This window comes from Sphaeramia orbicularis, chromosome 13 (assembly GCF_902148855.1).
Source record: "Sphaeramia orbicularis chromosome 13, fSphaOr1.1, whole genome shotgun sequence".
NCBI lineage: Eukaryota > Metazoa > Chordata > Actinopteri > Kurtiformes > Apogonidae > Sphaeramia > Sphaeramia orbicularis.
In genome coordinates this window covers 45,938,174-45,957,248 of record NC_043969.1, presented here as the reverse complement: position 1 = coordinate 45,957,248, position 19,075 = coordinate 45,938,174, and the positions used below count along the sequence as shown (strand labels likewise).

Here is a 19,075-nt window from a genome sequence, read left to right as displayed (position 1 = left end):
AAATGTAAATAAAATTCATTTGGAAATCACTACAAAATTGGCTCTGGGCCTTTAAGGGTTAAACGTGTTATTTCCAGAAGCTCAAAAGTGATTGGACGACTGACTGATCAGCAGCTTCATGTCCAGATGTGTCCTGTTCCCTGGTTATTCCACAACAAATGAAGCAGATAAAAGGTTTCTAGTCGGTTGAGGATTCTTTGGATTTATACACAGCACATTGGAATACACGTCTCAGTCACAGATTGTAACACACCCTCAGTGAAAGCGGATCTAAGACTCCTCTAGTGAAGGTGTCAGAGCTATAATGACCAGTGGCCTGAGCTGACCGGCAGATGCCCTGAACCCGATCACCTCCAGTCTCACCTGTAGACCTGTAGATTAGCGACTGGATGTAAATCTGTGATTAGCGACGGCTAACGACGGCTGTGCCAACTGTTACTGTGAAACCACAACGCACACCGACCTGAAGCCACACACAGGTGGAGCCACGTCGCATTAGTCTGTGTTAATGAGAGTTTATCTGCGCCGTAATAAGACATCATCCAGAGCTGCATCTGCGAGGCCTTCTGCTTGTGGACGGTCGTGTGTCTGCCGTGGTGTTTTCTGGCAGTAAGGTGTGAATGTGTGGACAGCTGCAAGCCCGACTTGCCCACCTCCTGCCATCCTTCTGTTTGTCCTTCCTCCCTCTGTTTTGCTTTAACCTACATCTGTTGGGTCACACAAACGCCTCATCGCCATCGGATGTTTGTTTGTATGACGGCGCGAGGGCGACAACCGAAAGACAAATGCAACGTCTAAACAAGACTGAAGAGTCCTGATGTGATTTAACCCCAAACAGCTGCTGGTGACCAAAAGCATCTACTGATCTGAAACTTTTATTAACTTCTGATCCACTAGTCCTATCGAATCATGTAAATATTTAAGGTAAAATGCAGTTTGTGGTCTTTTCATGGTCATCAGATATGACCCATTTGGACATTTAGAGGCTCCATAGTTACCATGGAAACACTGTCATCTTTTACAACATTGATTCAAAAGTAAAACCCATGGAGTTGGATCAATGACAGTGGATGGACACACTTGTTTTTATATTCAGTTAATGATATATTTTAATGAAAAAGTCACTTTTTCTTCAATTTTTCATGTTTTGATAAAATAACCTTTGATTTTACTCTGATTTACTTAGTCTTTTATGAACATCTATATCAGGGGTGTCAAACATAAGGCCCATGGGTCAAAACTGACCCAGGAATTGTATTCAAAGATTATTTTGATGCTGAAATTATAATTAAAACAGTCATTTTGTGTTAAATTTGGAGAAACCGCTTATAATATTAATCCTTAAAGACGTGGCTGCTAAAAGCATCTACTGATCTAAACTCTTTAATACCTGTTAATCCATTCATCCTATCAATACATGTAAATAATTGGTGTCAAATACAGTTTGTCATCTTTTCATGGTCATCAGATATGACCCATTTGGATGTTCAGAGGCCCCGTAGTTACCGTGGAAACACCGTCATCTTCTACAACAATGATTCACCAGTAAAACCCATGGAGTTGGATCAATGACAGTGGATGGACACACTGGGTTTATGTTCAGTTAATGATAGATTTTACTGAAAAAGTCACTTTTTAAAATTTTCTCTTTTTTTTTTTTGAAATAACTGCTTTTGTGAATATCGACGTGATCAATTAATAAAATATAGGAAATTTACACTGAAAAATGCAAAATGTAGAGGATAACATTATAATAAATGGTGATAAATCACTTGGGAAAGGTTAAATGTAGAGAAAAACAGTTAAAGGGTTAAAAGTCTGCCATTGTGGAAAGCAAGCAGCAATATTTGTTAAATATGGAGAAATTCATAGTGTTGCTGTCAGTTGATGTGAAAAGTGCAGAAATATGTGTTAAAACTATGGAGAGAAGTTCCCTGGATTCAGATCAGTTTTGGAAAGTTATATAAACTGTCGGTTGCAGCCCCATAAGTGCAGAACGGAGGAGGATTTAGTTAAACAGGATTTTTTTTCTCACTTTGCTGGTTTTGCAAGTAGGTCAGAAATGTACCTGAAGTGAAGATATACTTTAGAGTTTGGTGTTTTGTAAAAAAAAAAAAAAAAACATGATGTTTGTGATTTTTCTTTCCCGTATTGATCTATACTTATGTCTCCATCGTCTCAGTCCAACATGTAAAATTGAAAAGACTGAGAAAACTCAAACATGATGCAGTCGATCAGGGGAGTCAAACAGGGTCCAATCTGGCTAGTGGGATGAATTTGTAAAATGCAAAATTTACACCGTCACGGATGCTAAAATCATTTTAGTTCAGGTTCCACATACAGACCAATATGATCTCATGTGGATTTGTCTCTTTGTTTCAGTGTAAAAAAGTAAAATAACAAGGAAAATTTCACACAGAATATAAATAACCTGAACTAACATGTGCAACCTGAAATATCTAAAGAAAAATACATGCAATTTTAACAATATTCTGCCTGTTACCAAATGTTTTGTGTATTTGTAGATCTACTGTGATCTGTAAGTTGTAGTATACGTGTAAATAATAAGCTGAGGCATAATATTGTAAAAATTGCACTTATTTTTCACAAGCGATTTCAGGTTGTTCATGTTATTCACATTTTTTAAAGGATATTTTGCAGATGTGAACCTTTTACTTAATCTAATGTACATGTGTAAATGGTAAACTGAAGCATAATGTTGTTAAAATTACTTATTTTTCTTAAGAAATTTCAGTTTTTCATGTTTTTCACAATTTTTTTAAAGCAGTTTTTAGATGTAAACATTGCTGTAATGTAATTTTACTTTTTACACTCTAAAACAGATAAAACCATGGAGTTGGCTTAATTTATAGGTTATGTAAAATAAATGAATGAATGAATTAAAACAAACATTTGTACATCGTAAATGAACTTTTTTGTATTAAAACAAAGAAAAACATCTGGTGTAGGCAACAAAAGGTAAATAACCTGCAATGTTTAAAGAAAATTAAGTGGAATTTTAACAATATTTGGCTTGTTACTAAATGTATTTTGTTCCTTTGTACATCTGATCTGTAATGCACATGTATAAATGATAAGTTGAGGCACAATATTGTTAAAATTGCACTTGTTTTTCTTAAGAAATTTTTTTTTTTTTTTCCACTTTTTTAATTTAGATAGTTGGTGAATTTAAATATTTTCATAATTTCATGTTATGTTTTTGCCCTAAAACAAAGAAAAATTTGGACTTGTCATTATTTATGTTATTATGTTATTATTTTACTGGTTTGACCCACTTTTTTTTATCAAATTGGTCTGAATTTGGCCCCTGAACTATAATGAGTTTGACACCCCTGCAAGTAGATTTTTCAGATTTGTTGACTTTTCATTAAATTCCCAGAGGTTTAAAAGTTTAAATAACAGTTCTACCCACTTATGTTCCCCTAATTCTACTGAGGTCAAATCTGAAAATCAACACCAAAAACATCTATTTCATCTCTTCATGCCATTCACAGATCAGTTGGTTTGCTTGTACAGTCCAGCTGCCGTGCAGATTTCTCATGTTAAATGCAGTGTGTGCAAAATTAGCAGTGAATTTACAATATTATGTCTTTTAAGTAGCATATTACACACATTTCTGATCATGCCCCCAGCCCGCTCAGCTGTAAAAAGCAACAAATAGTCAATTACTCTGATTTTCCCTCTGATTTAATTTGTGTTTGCTGCTTCCATTTCAGTCACTTACACATTTTGTTTCTGCTCGGCTGAATGCAGGACCGTAAAAATGTGATTTATAAGCCATAAAAAGGAAACTGCAGAGGAAGCACTGCTAGTCAATGCTGTCCTGTTATAGCATTTCAACTGTCAAACCAGTCTGATTTTACTGTTGTGAAGATGTTCAATAGCAAAAACAGGAAGATTAAGCCCTCATGAGCTTATGGTTAATTTTAGGGACTCATAGGTGTGTGGATACTGGAGTTACACTACATGGACAAAAGTATTGGGACACGCTGAATTCAGGTGTTTCTTTTCTAACAGGTGTGGGATACAAAACAATAATGACAAATATCATAATATAGTTTAATATTTTGATAAATATCTCAAATCAGTATGAACAGGATGTTGTATGAACTATAACTATGATGTGCCTCAATTTTTTTTGTCCATATAGCTTATAAACATCAATATTTCCTTAAAGTTTAATGGGAGGTTTTTCTTCCTAAATGTTAAGAAAGTAGATGGTTACTTGTGCTAGAAAATTATTAACAGCCAGAGCATGAAAAATATTTTAGAAATTTAGAGGTAGAACATTTAAAAATCATTGTCATGGATTTAAAATAAAACAAAAACAAAATCAGTGTTGAGAAAAACGAAGTAAAATCCATCTCTGAGGCATTTTGGAAGCAAAGATAACAATTTCAACCAAACTGACCAATGTAATGATATGTATCATAATATAAAACTTTTTTCATCATTCATAACACAACATGCATCATTATTTTATATTGTGATAAATATCATTGCAGTGGTTAGTTTGGTTTAAATTGTTATCTTTGCTTCCAAAATGACTCAGCGATGGTTTTTACTTAATTTCTCTCAACATTGATTTTTTTCTTTTCATGACTATGATTTTAACTGTTCTACCTCTAAATTTCTAAAATATTTTTCATGCTTTGACTGTGAATAATAATTTTCTACCACAGCTAACCATCTACTTTCAGCACATCTTACTGAGGAAGAAAAATCTCCAATTAAACTTTAAGGAAATATAGATGTTTATATCTCAAATCGGCAAGAGCAGGTCATCTTACAGCTGTAGACATGATGTGTCCCAATATTTATGTCCATATAGTTTATAAACATCAATATTTCCTTAAAGTTTAATGGCAGATTTTTCTTCCCAAGTGAGATGTGAAGTTGTTTTGTATCCCAGACCCCTGTTAGAAAAGAAACACCTGAACTCAACGTGTCTCAATACTTTTTGTAATTTTGCTGAAGCTTCAATTTATTCTTTTTCTCTCTGCAGGTTGAGTCTCTTTCTTCGTCTTTCTGCGTGAAGATCGACCCAGACGCCACATTAACAGGTAAACCTGGACTTTGTTACACAGAATGCAGTTGAACTCTGTCTTGTGCTTTGCTCAGGGGCACTGGGGCAGCTTATGCAACACTTTAATGCCATTGTTTTGAATGTGGAGGTTGTAATTCAGCTCAGTTTGGAGCCAGTGATTCAGAGTGGTGGATTTGGGTGATCTGTGCCGAATTTGACACTGTCGGGTTGTTGTTTTTTTTGTTTTTGCGTTTATCTGCTGGAGGTGGAGGGTTTCATGCTCACTTGTCTTAGGCGTGGTCCTGTCTGCAGGGTTTGTGTGATGTGGAAACTTGAATCCGTTGCTTCTCAGGGGGGGATTTAGTAGATAAAATAAAGGCTATTTACACAGATTTAGATGTTTTCAGTAAATGAGATGAAAATAGCAACTAGTTAATAAGGTTATTGGATATACTGTCTGTCAGGTATGAATCGCAGGGTATTTTATTGAGTTTTTAAGATGCACAGATTAAAATGAGCATATATTCTATCCCAAAAAGACCCAATGCTACTTTTATGGCACTTCCCAAATGAATTTTTGTCTTTATTTAACCTTTCTTAAGGGATTTATCTCCATTTCTTATAATATTATCCTTTGTATTTTTCATTCTTTCAGTGAAAATCATCTATTTTTCTATATTTAATTCACTGATCATGTAGATGTTCATAAAAAATCAGATTAAAGTTGAGGGTTATTATATCAGAAACAAAGAAAACTGACTCAAATCTCTCATTAACTGAACATAAACCAAGTGTGTCCATCCACTGTCATTGATCCAACTCCATGGGTTTTACTGGTGAATCAATATTGTAAAAGATGATGGTGTTTCCATGGTAACTACAGAGCCTCTGAACGTCCAAATGGGTCATATCTGATGATCATGAGAAGATGACAAACTGTATTTTACACCAGTTATTTACATGTATTGATAGGATTAGTGGATTAACAGGTATTAAACAGTTTAGGTCAGTAGATGATTTTGTTCGATGGTTGATGTTTGGGTCTTTATGGGTTATATTATCTTTATACAGGGTCAGCGATTCTCAATCTAATTGTGTCTAAGTTTTCTATTATACTGCACTTCAGTTAATATGAACCGTCACATGAATCTAAGATCTGTTTTCTTTACAGTGTGCCTTTAAAAAGAGGGAAAAAAATGACTTATCTATAATACATCCAGCTGCATCCTTTCAATCCCAGTATGTGTGCGACCCACCTCAGTATGAAAACATGACAGAAATAAACCATAAATCCTTCTACACATCATCACAAGTGGAGATGTGACGATCCACTGGCTTCATGAGTCGGTTTGATCACAACGCATCTTTGAACATGTAGATATCGGAAAAATGTCCACACGTCGAACTTTTTGAAATAACAATTGAAAACTGATTTAAGTCAAGTAACAACAGACCCTTCACAAATAAAGAAAACCATGTTGGAGTTGTGTTAATTTTGCATTATATTCACTATAAGACAGCGGTGTCAAACTCATTCTAGTTCAGGGGTCACATTCAGCCCAGTCAAATGGGCCAGACCAGTAAAATAGTTACATAATAACACATAAATAATGACAACTCCAAAATTTTCTCTTTGTTTTAGTGTAAAAAAATCATTAAATTATGACAATATTTACATTTACAAACTATCCAAACAAAAAAGTGAAAACACTGAAATTTCTTAAGAAAAATAAGTGCAATTTTAACAATATTGTTCCTCACCTTATCATTTATTCATGTACAAAGGCATGTCTACAAAGGCAAAACACATTCAGTAACAGAGAATATTGTTAAAATTGCACTTCATTTTTTTTAAACATTGCAGGTTGTTCATTCTTTTTCAGGTTATTCACATTTTGTTGTTACAGGATGGTTTATTAATGGAAATATTTTCATAATTGAATGTTTTTTGTTTTTTTTCGCACTAAACCAGGAAGAAGATTTGGAATCATTATTTCTAGGTTGTTTTGATATTTTTCTTTACTTGAGATCATATTGGTCTGTATGGGACCCCTGAACTAAAATGACTTCAACACCTTTGACTGCTAATATCTTCAGTGTAATTTTTGTACTTCCTGCGGGCTGGATTGGAACCTTTGGTGGGCCAGTTTTGACACCCCTGCTGTAGAGATTTTAGATGAAAACTTTTATTTCTTGGGAAAACAAATGAAAATGAGTTAATTACTGTGTGCCAAATATGTTTAATCAACAAATCCTTTTAATAACTCTGATGAGTACATCGGTCATGTCCATTAGCGGCAGGGTCCTTTCAGGATGTGTTTTATTGACAGTCTCTGATGCAGGTTTCGCTGCAGATTCACTGTTCATTAGATCATCGGTCTCAGTAAAGTCATTTCCTCCAAACGTCAGAGGAAACGGCGGACAGTGTGGTGGTTCGATGAGGAAAACCAGAGGGCTTCACATTATGTAAGTGCTGTAATGGGATTCTGCCTTTCTGCCTGATGGCTCCCAGAATGCAATGCAATCTTCATTATTTATGGGGTTTCCATAGTAACAGGGCTGGGGAGGGGTGGAGTCTGACAGCTGGTAGATTATAGATGGCAGGGGGGCTGTTACCCCCTCGCCATCCCCCACCGCGGCACACCTGTGTGTGATTGGTCGGGGGCTTCACTGTGCTCTAGAGGCTCCTCCATGCATCTTTTATGCCCTGCATTATGTGTGTGTGTTGTGTTTGAGTGCAAGTCTATGAAATGGGTGGGGTCCTGGATGAAAACTTTCTGAAATTTTGATGAAACTGCATAGAGATGAAATAAAATGGAGGTTTTTAATGGAGCGGAGTGAAATGGACACTAAAATCAGGCAGATCTATTGGCTCTGATTTCATGTTGTATTGTAACAGTGAAAACCCACAAGGAGCCAAATAATTCTACATCATTAAGTCCCGCCCCCTTAGTCATGGTTACTTCACCTGTCAATCATCAATCTTTCACACCCACCATGTCAATCTACAGTGTTTTTAACAATAACAATCAGGCAAACAATAGGAAATTCCTGTTATCATAGCGGTAGATATACATATGAAATACAATATTTATTTAATCAATAGAAAGTGTTTTTTTTTTTTTTTATTATATCAATATAAGATCAGCTAGCTTAGCATACAGCTGTTAACAGACAAGCATGGTGGAATATCAGTTATTAGTTTAGGCTGAACAAATATACAGTCCTTTGTCAAAGTCTTTGTCCAAACTTCTGTTTGTTGGTTTATAAAAGTTCTAATGTCCACACATATGCATTTGTCTCTGTTATTAGATCCAATATATACAGTTGCGGAAAAAAATATTAGACCACCCTTGTTTTCTTCAATTTCCTGTACATTTTAATGCCTGGTACAACTAAAGGTGCATTTGTTTGGACAAATATAATGATAACAATAAACATAGCTCATAAGACTTTAATTTTAGAGCTGATATCTATCCATTTTCCATGTTTTTCTTGATAATAACCAAAATCACTTCAGTTCTCACATCAATATCTATGGCATTGCACTGGCAAAAACAGTGCTTTTAGGCATTCTGTGTTTTCTTTTCTGTCTGTTTAGTCACATGATACATACAGGAGTTAGTACTTGATTGCATAACCCTTGTTTTTGATGACTTTAGATGGTCTAATAATTTTTTCCGCAACTATACGTGAAGTATGTACAGCAGGAAAAAACACAAGTTTCAGGGTAAAAACAGCTTCTATCAACCAAAGTAGTCGTATTTACTCTGACTTCCCTTTGTACTTAACATGTCTATAATCCTATTGTTCAGACAATATGAGACTTAAGGCATTAATTTTCTCATATTTTGTACCAGGTTTTATTGAACACGTCAGATGTTTCTAATTATTTGGGCTGCTTCTTGTCATGGGGTCAGAGGTCACACAAAATAGTGACTTTAACCTTTACAACCCATTTGAGTTTTTTGTGTGTCCTTCAAGGCTGTGCACAAATTTCATGTATTTTCTTGTTGCATCTGAAAAAAGAGAATAAAAATAAATATTAATGATCATTTCAACCTGCAAAAACAACAAAGCTCAAGGTGGAAACAGACTTTTGCACAGGACTGTATGTACGTCTGCTGCTGCCTTTGTCGCAGCTGCTGCTAGTCTTTGCCAGGGTGCTCTTGTAAAAGAGACTTCCAATCTCAATGAGTTTAATAAAATAAACAGAAAATCCAAAACATTGTAATGTATGGAAATGACTGTAATTACCACACATATGTATGATACTTTTAGTGATTTCCATGATAATGCCCATTATCTTGTCTCTTAACTAAAAGTTGCTCGTATTCATTTATTTTTCAGGTATTTATTTTCCAGTTTTACTTGCCAAACCTAGGTATTTCCAGACAGGAAGGCAGCCCGGTTGTTCTTTCATATCACAGTACAGTACAATACCTCTGGGAGCAGGAGTGTGCTGCTTGCAGGTGTTTGTAATGTGAAGCTGATGGATTGTGTGTCGCTTATATCTTCAGGGATGGGCTGAGACTCCAGGTCCCAAAGTGTCGCATTACACACATGTATGCAGACACACAATGTGCATATGAAGAGTGTATCCTCAGTGGAAAACATGTTCATAGGTTGACTGAGCAGCTGAGTACCATCCACAAGTGCACACTGTTGATTAGTGACGCCTAGTGGTTTAGTTCACATTCTGGTGTTAAGACGGAGAAATAAAATATAGAGGTTCACATGGGAGGAGGTCTGGGTTAACGCAGGAGACCCCCGTTCATCTCCTGTTTCACCTCCAGGGTTGAAAAATGAAGCTAATACAAAAGTGTCAAAATCTTCAGTCTGTCAGTCAGTCAGTCCCCATAGACCTCCATGGGAAAACGTCCACATCAACAGCTAAAGTGAACATGTTTCTCTGTCATTAATTTCACCTTTTGTTACAGCTTCGAAGAGTGAATTTTAGTAGAACCCACCTGTTTAATAACCACAGGTGTGGCCACTTGAGTTTACAGATAGACAGGGTTCTCATTAAAAAGTCTTAAAAGTCTTGAATTTACAAATCTGCATTTAATACCTTGAAAAAAGTCTTTAAAAGGTATTACATTTGATGTGGTAGGTCTTAAGTTATGTTGCCATAAACCTGTTTGCTGTATTGTGTTTAAATGTGTCTGTTAAATGTACAAACTGTAGAGAAAGTAATATTAGTCGACTCAGTTCCACCCGTTCCATCCTGACAATTTAAAGTGAAACTGGAAAAGCACTCAGAGAGTGCAGACCTCCGCAAAGGGAGATCTGCCCCCCCTGATCACCATCAAAATTCAATCATTTATTCCTTGTGCCAGTATCAACATTTTCTGAAAATTTCATGAAAATCCGTCCATAACTTTTTGAGTAATCTTGCTAACTAACCAACCAACCAACCAACCAACCAACAAACCCTGGCAAAAACATAACCTCCTTGGTAGAGGTAATTAAGAACCAATTATCACTAATTTTTCGTGTCAAAGCATGACCTAAAGGCTGAGGCTCATGTTGTTTTTATCCTTTAATCTTGCGTCTTTTATGTCATTTTCATCTTTTTGCTTCAGTTTCATCTCCTTTCTTTTGTTTCTTTTACATAATTTTTGTCTTCTTGCATTTTTTTTCCCGTAACATGTTTTATCCATGACTTAAGTGAGGTCAACATTTATAAACTCAAAATACACCCTTCTTTTAATTTAACAGGGAAACTTAATTTGCTTTTCATTTAATTATTGTGAGTGCATTTGCTTCACCAACTCTTTAATAACTGATTACTTTACTGTTTGTTTATTTTCATTGTGTGGTTGTTTTTGGTTTTTTATTAATTCAACATTTCTGTAAAGCCCTGTGAGGTGACTTTGTTGTGATATTGGGCTATATAAATAAAACTGAAATTGTATTGAATATTTTTCTCAGACAAATAACGGTTCAACAACAACAACAACAAAAAAAGCTCTACAAACTTATTTTGGCCCTAACCTCCTACTAACAGATGGTAATTTAAAAAAAGATTTCTCATTAAAGGGTCCAAATAAAACAAATGAGACCAGAATGTCTGGTCTTTGCATCTTTTTGAGTGAAATTCCATGTAAGCCTGTGGGAATCAGGACTTTTTGAAGCAGGATCTAGTGGTCATCAGTGGTATTACACTTTAAAATACTTGCGGCTTCAGTTGCTTCTTGTATCCATCTCTAGTATTTTTCAACTCGGACGGCTAATGTCCTTTGTAAAACACATGCAATCCAATTATTTGCGGCTTCTTTGTAGAATCTGAGTAGAACAACAAGACCCTCGATGTGACTAGAGCCACAGAAGAGTAGAAGAAGAAGTGGGAGGGAGGGAGGGTGAGAGAGGCTCTGAAACAAAGAGGGCCTGAGCCTCAGACAGTTCTACAGTGAAAAATGGTTTTAGTCCAGATTCCAGTGGACTGGTGTTGCTGCTCAGCTTTCTTTCTATTCTTTGATCCCTCGCTCTTTTTCTTCTCTGGCCTTTCGTTGCCCCCTTCCCTCTTTTCCCCCCGTATCTCCCTTTCTCATTCCAGTTCGCGTCCTTTCAGTTTGTCTCTCGCTCCTGCTGTTCGCTGTTTTACCGTCTTTTTGTCCTCTTTCGGCCCTTTCTTCTTTTCATTCTCGCTCATCACTGGACCACTCAGACCAGACGTTTTCCCTCGTCCTCCTCTCACATCCACATTCAGATGATAAGTAGCTTAAGTAGAATAGATGAGAGGAAGGCAAATTAAAAGTAAGAAATAGAATATTAATCATAGACTTGTATACAGACGGAGACAAAAAGGTGAAAATGTCAAAGGATGTAAAAGATAAAAACTATGTAAAGATGAAAACAAACATGACATAAAAGCATGAAAACATGAAAAATTTACATGATGTGAAAAGAAAAAAGCAAAATGAAAATGAAAACAAACATGAAAAGAATAAAACTATGTAAAAAGATGTAAATGATGATAGACATTAAAGACTGAAATGATGTATAAAGACCAAACTGCAAAAGTTGATGATGAAAGTGACGAATGCCAGAAAATTACATAAAATGTATTTTTAATGCCATTGTAAAAGAGGCTAATGGTTTCCTCAGATAAAAATGACAAAAACGACAAACAACACCACACAATGTAAAAAGGTGAAAACAGCATATCAAGACCAAATCGACTGAAGTGACAAAACTATAAAAATACAAAAATGGTGTTAAAATGCACAAGTATGTCGATATGATCTTAACTGGGCTGGACCAGTAAAATAATAACATAATAACCTATAAATAATGACAACTCCAAATTTTTATCTTTGTTTTGGTGCAAAAAATAACATTAAATTATGAAAAAAGTTAAATTACATTATGAAAATGTTTATATTCTCTGTAGCACTTTGAGATTCTGCCGAATGAAAAGTGCTTTATAAACGCTATTAATAATAATAATAATAATAATAATAATAATAATAATAATAATAATAACTTATTATTATTATTATTATTATTATCCCATGAAAATGTTACAATAATATGATCAGCTATGAACAACCTGAATTTCTTAAGAAAACTACTTTGAATTTTAACAAAATTATGTCTCATTATATCATTCACACATGTGCATTACAACTTATTGATCACAGTGGATCTACAATTGCATAAAAAATTCAGTAACAGGCAGAGTATTGTTAAAATTACTCTGTTTTCTCTTAAGACATTTCAGATTGTTCATCTTACTTTAGCTAATTCACATTTTTTGAAAGGATAGTTTGTAAATTTAAACATTTTTTAGCATTTTTACTTTTTTACACCAAAACAAATTTATATATTTATTTATTAAATTTCAGAATTAAAATGATTTTAACATCCTTGATTGTTAATATCTTCAGTGTAATTTTTGTATTTGACAGTTCCTCCCATGGGCCAGATTGGAACCTTTGGCGGGCCGGTTTTGGCCTATGGGCCGTATGTTTGACAACCCTGAAATCAGCCCAGATGTTGTACTTTTAAATTAAATCTGGTGTGGTTCAGTTTGACCCATGAAAACAGAAGTTACACAGCTGATATGAAGCTTAACACCCTACTTCCTTTTCATTTGCATTCATTGGACGTCACAGTTGATTTATTTCCACTGCAGTGTATTTGTATGCATGTGTGTACTCCTATGCAGTGAATTTGTATGCATGTGTGTACTCCTATGCAGTGTATTTGTATGCACATGTGTACTCTTTTACAGTGTATTTGTATGCACATGTGTACTCTTTTACAGTGTATTTGTATGCACATGTGTACTCTTATACAGTGTATTTGTATGCACATGTGTACTCCTATACAGTGTATTTGTATGCATGTATGTACTCCTATAGGTTCCACATACTCTATGATGCATTCATGGTGCTCATGATAATGTTGTAATTTCCTGTTGTGTTTGTGCTGCTTTAAGCCGTTGTATACGATCGAGTCCATCAGTGTTAGTGTCTGTGTGTCTGCATTAAGCCTATTAACGTCATTAGAAAATGGACTCACCACTTAAGGCTCTGCAGTGCATCCTGGGATTGAATCGAATGTCTCACACCAGTGTTCAGCTCCAGTTCAGGTTCTTTCATTTCATTTTTGCTCGTTTCAGTCTCATCCATCCTTACATCTTCTGTCTGTAGTTTTTGTCTTTCCTCCTTCTTTAGATCTGACTTTACTCTCTCAGTTTCACTTACATCCTTCTTAACTTCTTCTGCTTTTATCTGCCTCATTCTTTCCTCTTTGTTGGACTACGTTCATTACATGTTTGCACTGTTTCTTTACAAATAGAAAGCCTCCTGTTAGAGATTTTTAATTCCATCAGAAACAGACTTTTTGACACTTTCACACAGTTATTAGAATGTACACAATTATTACCCCAATCATTTTGGCGATGAATGAATGTGAGCTTCATTACTCGACTCTCATGTGGTGAAATGACATTGTTAATTTAATTGTGTTTTTCAGATTAAACTACACTTATATTGTCTTCACAGAAACATCAAACTCTCACTGGTTGCCGATTTCAAGCTCAGATGTCGATCCATGGAGTAGAAGAGTAGAGTCACATCTGACTGAACCTGTAAAATGATCAATAATTGTCACTGTCAATCACATATTTAACCCCTACCTGCCTGAAAATGCCCACAAGCAGCCAAGAGCCCCCAAAAAGCCTGAAGACAGAGTCCAGAGACCCCTTGAATTCCAATATGCTGAGAGGAAACTGTTGAATTTTTGCCCAGTAACACCAAAAAACTATCAAGTGCTGCAGCTTTAATCTGCCACATTAGAGCCTCATGGATTCATTTGAGGTTTTACAGTTCCTAATTAGGGATGCAACGGTACTCGGGGGGGAAAACAGTGTACCGTTCGGTCCACCATGCACGGGACAATCTGGCCTTATGGACCGCAGGTTTTCGGTTTGCAATTGATTTCTCTCTCTCTCTCTCTTTCTCTCTCTCTCTCTCTCGTTTGCTCGCTTGGTCGACATGCATGTGAGCAAATAGCATGTGGAAGCCCCGACCCTCCGTGAGAGACAGTGGAAAGGGATGCGGCTTTAGACTCAACACACATCAGAGTCCTGCAGGGGTCCACCACTTTTCCAAAACCGGCACCTGCCCGTACCTGCGTATATTACACCTGCAACCCAAGCTGTGATTAAACACATTGTCTACATAATAACTCACTTTTAAGTTCCTGCGGGTCCCTGAACCGGTGCAGGACTCTGACACATACAATACCGTGACACGCTATTACAAGGAAATGCATACGGTAGATAACCGTGACATTTTTATACTGCCGTTTTCTTTTAGATTTCTATGCAGAACAGGAATTTATTTATTTAAAAAAGCTCCCTTTGGGCCTTATGTGTGCACATGTCTGTTTGATACGACTGAATACAAGTAGTCAAGGAATAAGGAAAGGTTCTGTTGTTCTGGACAGAAAGTGTTATTTTATTCAGTACAGTGATATAATTTGTTCCTACTGTGAAATTCAGTTTTTGCTGACAAGCAAAATAAAAAAAAATCTAATTCTGGGGGGAAAAAAACTGTTCTCTTTACGCACAAAACACGTACCGAAACCGAACCAAAACCGTGGCCCAAAAACTGAGATACAGACCGAACCGTGGGATACATGTACTGTTGCACTCCTATTCCTAGTACAGATTAGAGGTGCAACACCAGAGCAAAAATAATGACAAACCCTCAAATAAAGCGTCAAAACTAATTGACTTTTCTGAGCTGTAATGGGTGGTGTTGGTCCCCAGTGGAGTTTTGTAGTTAAGCTTTTTGTTATTTTTAGCTTTTCTAGATTTTTGCACACACATCATGTAATTGTGGTAATTCAAACTCTATTTAATAATGTGAAAGTATATGTATTTTTCATTGTTTTCATTGTGTGAAGATCAAAAGCCCTCCAGCAATGTATCTAGGTTTTCCACAAACTGAGGATCAAATAGACAAAAAATGCAAATGAATATTAAAATGACAGCCCTTCAGATTTCCCCCAAACCGCAGCCACAACATCTAATCCCTCCAGAAATTAAGGGAAAACCCAGTAATACTGTATGACCGTTCCAACAAAGAACTCCTTGAAACCTAGTGGAAAATTAGTTGTCTGTCTTGTTAGTTTAACTCTTTGTACAGCTCTATAGTCGAGATGTTTCTTAGGAAAACCTGTTTAACTCAGTAAGCGTAAGCCAAGCTTAGCAGGCAGACGACTGTTAATGATATATGATCTAATATGTTTAATACAGCTTAATATAATTTAAAAGAAGTTCATTTCTGTGTCTGCGTCTCAGTTAGAATTACATTATATTACTTACATTCTTTACTTGGGTTTATTCACAGAATTTCACGTGAGCTTTATTAGCACTAAATCTACTTACCTACCAAGGATCTCATTAATCTGGCTTGAAATGGCAGTGAAAACTTATCTTGACCATAATCAGAGCCAGCTGACGAACAGACGTACCTTCTGATACTTGTGTGGGTCGCCAAATTGGCAGAGAAATATATACAGCAATGATGAGACATGAATTTATTTTCCTAATTAAAATAGAAGACAAGCGTTCTCTGTTTATAAATGTGGGCCGGCAGAGGAGAGGCATCAGCTGTAAAAGATAAAAATACTGTTAAAAAAAGGCAATAAGATGAAAATGACAAAATAAGACAGACACGATACAAAAGAAATGACAAGACAAGAACAATGTGGAAAGACAGAAATGACAAAATAAGACAGATAATGTAACATTTAACAATACAAAACAATGTTAAAAAAAAAAAAGAAGAAAAAACTAATGAAAAAAAAATGACACTCTACCAAGGCCACAATTAAATAGTATAGCCTACTCCTCCCTTTAGTGTGCCGACTCATTCTTTTAAACTGAAAGAATGATAAACCCCTTTGGCAGATGGATATGTGATGTCATGTTTTTCCTTAAAATTGAAAAGATTAGATACACATTGAATGGCTCAATGGGGAAGTTTAATGTGGTATGGTATCCTTTAATTTCTTATGTAGAACAGATGACAAAGCACCTTGACTCTGGATAATGTGTGCTGTGAACAAAGTGAATTACATAGTGGAAGCCTTGAATTTTTATTTTTTTAATTTTTCCATTTTTTTTTTTTTTTTTTTTATGGCGTCTTATGCCTCTGCTATATGTCTCAGTGTTTGTCTTACTTTTTGTATGTTTTAAATACTTAATACAAATACATTGATCTAAAAAAAAAGACAAATCAACATAAAAGATTTTTAAAAATGCAAATATATGGATTTTAATGTCACATTTTTTTAAGTTTGGGTCATCTGGAGACGCTGAATTTCTCTTTTCAGTCTTGAGTTGAACACTGGTCTCAACAGTTATTACAATTTAATTATTCAACTTTTTTTTGTCATAAATGAGGAGATAAGCCATAAATTCCCAAACTGTTTCTGTCCCTGTCCCAGCAAATTAAAGCTTTCTTTCACTGCGAATCATTTTCTTAATTAATTGATTAATTGTTTGGTTGGAAACATGACATAAAATGGTGAAAAAAAGTGTTTCCCAAAATCCTCAATGTCGTCTTATATTGTCAGAACCCAAATATGTTCAGTGTACTGTTGCAGATGAGGGCGGAAATGAAAAATTACTTACATTAAGAAGCCAATATCTGAGAAATTGTTATTTTTTTGTTCAGTATTTTTTTTTATTGTTTTTCAAAATAGCCAAGTAACTCACAGAAATACAAAGGAGAAAAGAACTTAATAAATACAAAAAAGGAGGATCCCCCCCCAAAAAAATAAAAAAAAAATCATAAAATAAAATAGGGTGTACAACTCAAGATGATAAGGCACATGATATTGCATCACTGGTAAACTGGCCTAGATTCCACACAGATTCCTCCAAAAAAAGAGGTGAGTGGCATGTTATGGACCACTTCCCTGGCCAAGGTCTTCATTGGTTTGAGCCATATAGTCCAACATCAAATAATTTTGACTTTTTTCTTAAAGTCACAGTAATTATCAAAGCAGTTGAGTCACCATCTAAACATCTTAAACATGTTTATTTTTGCTGTAATGTTGGACATTTTAATAGTGGTGTCTATGGGGACTTTCTTGTTTTTGGAGCCTCAAGTGGCCGTTTGAGGAACTGCAGGTTTTGGCGCATTGTACATGGAAAAAAAAAAAGCTTTTTAATCACTTTATAGACTAAGCAATTAAAGGTGTGTTTGTCAAAATAAATGATAGATTAACTGATACTGAAATTGTAGCCTAACCGCTCCATTTAAGTGAGTTCTGCAGAGTCCCATGAAGAAGAAGTCATTCATCAGTATTCCATGTCAGATGAACAGAAAGGGTTTCATTTTACCATCCTGTTAGTTTAGACGGAGATAAAACAGACCTGGGCTGCATCGTTGCTCTGACTTATGAGGTTTCATAACAGACAAGTGACTCCTCTGTCACAGGCTGTAAATCCACTTCCTCTTTAATTAAAAACATTGAGTTAAACAGTAGTAATTACATGATTCTGTAACAGTGAATGTGGACACAGTACTAGATTCCTTTACATGTCACAAATACGACACGATATCCTTATGACTGATGAAGGATGGCCTTGTATGAGCATTATAAGATGAAACCAGCATCTCACTCCACTGACATTCAAGGTTTTAAAGGCGTGTTTGTTAAATATTAATAGTTAAATCATGAGAGAACAGACAAGGGTTCAACACAAAGAAAACCAGGTCATGTCAGGTCAGTGAGCAGGACTGTCAGGATCTATAAATGTTGATTCACTTTGAGTAGTTTGGCTTTCTCTCTCCATTTTATTATTAACAATAGTTTATTTACACACATACTGTAGATCTGGTCAATCGGGCCAGGAGGTTATATGAGGATTTTTTGAGGTAGAATCACAAACCATGATCTGAAGCACAATTTTGGAGACAAGTCACAACCAGCATTGATATGTTTTTTTCTGTTTCTAGAGGATTAGTCTGTGAGTGATGCCTTTTTTTGTATCTGATTGAAAACTCTGCATCATTGTGGGTCACATTCTTACAATATTATGGTCATATCTACATTAAGGCTGCAAGTAATCATCATTTTTAGTGTTTTTCAGTTAACTGTGTAATTGTCTGGTTTATTAAATGTCATGAAATGGTGTAAAAATGTTTCCTTAAGTCCTCAAATATCATATTTGGTCACAACTTAAAGACAGACAGTAGGAAAATTGAAAATATTCACATTTACAAAGACGGAACATGTAGGTTTGGCCTTTTTTAATTTTTTAAATTTTTTTTATAAATTGTCTGCGTTCATTATCCTTATAGTACTGAAAATTAAAATAGTTGGCAATCTGCTAATATTGTTATATATTGTTGGAATTATGTCTAATCACATTTGATGTCTATTTTTATTTAATTGTACTTTGAATTCTGTTATATTCTATTTATATTCTGTTTTCATATTTTACTTTTTGTAATTTTCTATTCGCTTTTTTCCTATTTTCTTATGCCTTTTTTT

The 19,075-nt window shown here is 35.3% G+C and overlaps 1 protein-coding gene across 2 annotated transcripts in view; it reads left to right on the top strand.

Moving 5' to 3' along the window:
* pak1 (p21 protein (Cdc42/Rac)-activated kinase 1) overlaps nucleotides 1-19,075 on the top strand; it is a 100,796-nt gene that overhangs the window by 19,840 nt on the left and 61,881 nt on the right. For both annotated transcript variants that reach the window (XM_030152237.1, XM_030152235.1), the window contains exon 2: nucleotides 5,027-5,084. The gene's annotated coding sequence lies outside the window, so the exon portion shown is untranslated. The remainder of the gene's footprint in view (nucleotides 1-5,026; nucleotides 5,085-19,075) is intronic.